Source organism: Enhydra lutris, unplaced genomic scaffold (genome assembly GCF_002288905.1).
Source record: "Enhydra lutris kenyoni isolate GAN:26980312 unplaced genomic scaffold, ASM228890v2 scaffoldscaffold243, whole genome shotgun sequence".
Taxonomy (NCBI): domain Eukaryota; kingdom Metazoa; phylum Chordata; class Mammalia; order Carnivora; family Mustelidae; genus Enhydra; species Enhydra lutris.
Genome location: NW_019154327.1, coordinates 40,328 through 45,391, shown reverse-complemented (window position 1 = coordinate 45,391; position 5,064 = coordinate 40,328).

Genomic DNA, 5,064 nt, shown 5'->3' with positions numbered 1-5,064 from the left:
CCAGTCCCCTGGTGAGCCCCTCCACAAAAAGGTCTCTGTTGGGGTCCGTTATCAAAGGAACAAGACTGAGACAAAGTGAAAGTTAAGCAAACTTTATTCTATGCCAAGCACTAGAAGTCAGACTGACTGGCCAGGGCGGCCTCTGAAGAGAGTGACCCCATCCCGATCTCACAGGCTGGTTTTATAGGGCATAACTGCAGACCTCAAGGTATGTGGCTTCTATTGTTAAGGCGTTTATTCCCGGAATCGATACCTGGAACCAATACCAGGAACTAATGGGGTGTTTATTCCCAGAATGAAGTCCGTGGATGTAAACAACAATATGGCTACCTAGGCAATATGGAGTCGCTCTAGCTAAGCAGCCCTAATAATTAAACAGGTTTTAACATTAAATCGGCCCTAACCGTCTCACTCTTAATGGACTCCCCAAGCCTCTCAAATGAGCAAAGCAGGAATGGTATCTCCAGGAACTGGGTTTTGTGTACTTTTGCCTCCAATCCTCAAAATCTGTGAGGACTACTTGGAATTGCAGGTGGATTCAAGATGCGGAGAAAGGTACACTTCTCACGAAGGAGTCCACCCAGAGGGAAAAGTGGAACATGCTCCGTTGTACTTATTTTCATGAAAGTTAATAGAATTAAATTCCCATTTGTCATTCTTTTCTTTTTAAAGAAATATTACAAACTGTCATTGGGGTGCCTGGGTGGGTCAGTCATTGAGCATCTGTCCCACATAGCGCTCCCTGCTGGGCGGGAAGGCTGCTTCTCCCTCTCCAGCTCCCCTGCTTGTGTTCCCTCTCTCACTATCTCTCACTGTCAAATAAAATATTTAAAAAACAAACAAATGAAAAACCAGACTGTGATCCAGAGAGGTTTCTATTCTCTGAAATTTTCATTATCTAAATAGCAAGATGACTTTTTCTTCCTTTTTTTCTCTCTGAAATAGTGATATGTACCATTATCTGGTGGTGGTGGAAATAATTTCCTATAGGGATATCATCTGTCTGACTTAGGAAAGGGATCCTTTCACACTGCTCAAGTCGTGTAGCAGAGGAAGCATTGGATTAGAGTCAGATGTGGAAACTGAGTACCCATGTGACTTGGGGAGACTCTCCGTGCCATGGGATCCCCATTTGTTAACTAGGTGGTTGGGATAAAGCAGAGAGCAACACCACTGTGTGTGTGTGTGTGTGTGTGTGTGTGTGTGTGTGTGTGTGTGTTGGTAATGGTTCTTTGTCTCCCCTCTTCTCTTCTCCTCTTCTTCCTTTCTTTACCTACTTCTTCATCTAAAGTCTGCAGTAAGTGTCTGACAATGAGGGAGGGTTCTGGGGGGAGGTGGTGGTGGAGGGCAGTGTCTTCCCTGTGTAAATCGAGGGAAGATAGGACACGCAGCATGCTTTGGTCGAGTTCTGTTTCCTACTTATATTATGGGCACATTTTGTAAATGGTGACCTGGTTATGGCCAAGAGACCTTGAACGTGCCTGTCCTTCTTCATCTGCTCTCTGCAAATCCTTCCAGCCAACAGCCTGCAGTAGCCCTCCCAGTTTTAATAGCCTATGAATTGTGTACTTATTTGTGGGGCAAAAGTGTCTCAGCTTCCTACCTGAGACCTCCCACCTTTTCTTTTACTGAGAAAGGTTCGAGGTAATGGAATCACTTCCCAGAAAATGTTTGTGTCAGTTCCTCACTTGCCCTTATTCCAAGTGGGGTAAGAATGGCTACTGACACTAACAAGACACATGTCCTATTTATCGCTTCTATAAAAATAGTCTGTCCCACAAATCTTTAAAAAAAAAAAAAGAATACTAATGCATTTGATCCACAGAACCAACTAACACACACACATAAAATTGCTGAGAGCAAAGAGCTGTGTCATCTCATTTCTTGTTATCAGGATGAGATGAGGCAGTGATGTTTTCCTTCAAAAGACGGTAGGACTTCAAAAATCCCCGTCTATTTTATACCTCTTACAAGAATTTAATTTTATTCTGACCAAAACCATGGTTTAGAAGTAGCTGAAAATTAAAAAAGAAAGTATCTTTTTTATGATTGTGGGATATCATGGATGCAGGCATCTATAAGGAAATGATGAGTTGTCTTGGTTATTAAATACTACTGAATGGACATTATAGGCTATCCAGGGCCACTTTCCATAGTTCCTGTGATTCAGTAACATGAGAAAGTATCATCAAGGGAGCAAATTTCAAAATGTTAATAACATTAATAACTGTGAGTCCATTAAATATTTTACTGCCTATGTTTTTTCCTAATTAAAAAACGTATATATACCCACAGAACTGATACCAGCTCTTCCTCTCTTCTGAGAGAAAAGATTGTGGCATCATCACCTCAATGGGTGACCTGAGAGATTTAGGCATACACTTGAGATCTGTTATCTAGATCTTATCAAGTCAGGGCAACAGGACCCTTAAGACCAGTGAGAAATATGGAGTCTCAACTAAGTGTCCAGTTTGGAAAATATTAGGTAGATGGTGAGATCTTTGTTATTATAATGAAATGCTGATTAAGTGTATACTTTTTAAATTTAACAGATGTTAAAAATGCCAATTTCCAAGTAATTTAATTGAGGTAATATATATTTCAAGCAGCAACTAAATGGAATATTTTCTAAGATTTCAAAATTATTTAAGCACTGTGCCCTTTTTTAGCTGATAATATAAAGCAGAGCCTGACTTCCTGAGTCGTAGAAACTGAACATGCCTTAAGATTCTGTAAAATATGAAACTTTCTGAATACTCCAGAAGTTTAAGCTACCATAGCTGAGTATTAGCTCGTGATTTTTTTCATATTCTGGACGTATACGTGATATCATCTAAGGATACTATCATATTTTAAAAGGAACAAAGAGAAAAAGATACATTTTGTTAGCAGTAAATATAAACAAACCAAAGGCAATAACAGAAATATTGCTGAACTGTCTCATTTCTAAAACAGCTTCATGTGTTTGACACTGTGAGTTCTTTGATTTAAAAATAAAGCAAGCCTCGGAAACCTACCACAAGCTGCTCTGGGCCAAAGAGCGTGCTGTCTGTACAGTTGAGTCAGTGGCCTCTCTGCTGGTTCACTCCATCCCACATTCCAATGGCTGTAGGCCTCCCTACAGCATTTCCAACGTGAAGAAGTCACTTTGGGTAGAGGGACTTGTCCCTAACAAAATAAAGAATGTGACCCCTGAGGCCATTTCACTAAACCATAGCTAAAACTGGACAAATAAGAGTTCTTCCCTCATTAGATGATGGCAAAGTTTTGTTTTCAGTTTCTGATTCTTTAAACTGTGCGTGGGAGCTCAAGCTAATGAAAATCTGTGAAGGAAAGGATTTTCCAGGTTTATGTGGGGAATCTAAGTCTTTTTCATAAGTAATTAAAAAATACACAGGACTTTTCTCTGTAAAGCACAGCTGCACTGCCAGTTTGCTAAGTGGCTTCAGATCCATGCGGGGCCTGTCACTGGGTGGCTACTTGGGCTCCTAAGGATGGAGGTGAGGCCTCTGTTCAAGGTATGTCTTTGGTGTCTGTAGGGCACTGGAAGGCCTCTGTATAGGCTCTGCAGAGCTGTGTGTGGGTATTCAGATCGGTTTCTGAGGTGTGTCTGAGAGAAGTCTGTGTGGATCTCTGTCACAGGTCTCTGTGAAGTCTCTTGGTGTTGTCCACTGTGAGAGTTTCTGCATAAGATATGTGTGGGAGGGTTTGAAGATCATCTCTGGACATAGTGTTCATGAGGGCTCTTGATATTGGCCCCTGTCAGAGGTCTCTGTGTAGGATCTGTGTGGGCTTTGTGTGGGTCTCTGTGGGAGGTCTCAGTGTGGGTCTCTGTATGAGTCTCTGTGGGAGGTCTTGGTATGGGTCTCTGTCAGAGGTCTCTGCACAAGGTCTCTTGGCATGGGGCTTTCCCTTTCTGGCCTTCTTGTACCATCTGGCAGGAGAAGGGCAAGGTGACTTGCTCCTTCCTATTTCTGGCTGTTCCACCAGCCTCCTGTCCACGGCACTTCTCCCAACAGGAATGTGGGGTTGCACATCCAACTCAACTCCCAGAACTGATGCCACTGGGAGGACCTAGCAGCAGCCAGGTTCAGGACTCTGTTCTGGGCCACCCTCTCCTGAGCTTCCAAGGGCCTGGGGTGCCGTCTGTCCTTGTACCACCTCCCCTGGGTCCTGACTACACTGTCACTGCTGGCCCACCCTGGGGACTTAGAGGGAGGACCTGGCTCCAGGGAGAAGCTGTGGCAGAGCAGGACTGCACCCACTTTGTCCCCCACCCCAGATACATTCCCACATGGGGTATCCTGAGAGCATGAGGGCAGGGCCATGCCTGCTGCCATCTGGATGGGGGATCCCTCCTGGAGTGGGACTCTCTACCATGTGAGTGATGTGTGAGGGGCCCTGGAGGACGATGTTGGGCTGGGAGCAGGGCACGCAGGGAGGGGGGTCCTTCTGGCCTGCACCCTCATTCTGGACACATCCCTTCCAGCCGGGGGTGGGACAAGCCCCATCTTGTCCTCCTGCCCTTCTGGGCTCTGGGGTAATCATGACCAGGAGCCAGGCCAGTCCCTTGGCCTCCGAGTCCCCACCAGTCCCCTGGGAGCCATCCTTGGGCCACACGTGTACGTAAAGGTCACAGACCACAAGTCCGTCCTGGGGCCCGCAGTCCTACATGCTTATCAAATTGTGCAGAAGTTAACTTCTCTGCCTCAAGGCCTTGCTGCCTCTGGGAACCTAGCCCTCCATGTGGGAGCTCAGGTGGCTTCTGTAAACCCCCCACCCCACCCCCTCCACCACCCCACCCCTGGACTTGGCAGCTGGAGTGGGGTGGAAATCCTGTGGGAACAGTCCCAGGGCCTCTAACTTCTCCCCTCTGGACCCGTAGGTGGCAGTGGGACACCAAGGGCCTTCAGTTGTCACACCAGGCATGGGGTACCCTGTCACTTGGCCTCCTTCCTGACCTCCCACCCTAAGCGCAGGGTCCCCCTGCCCACAGCCACACCCCCTCCATCCCCCAGAAGGGGAAGGGGGTGCTGGTGAACAGGCCCCTTCAGTGCCCTGGGG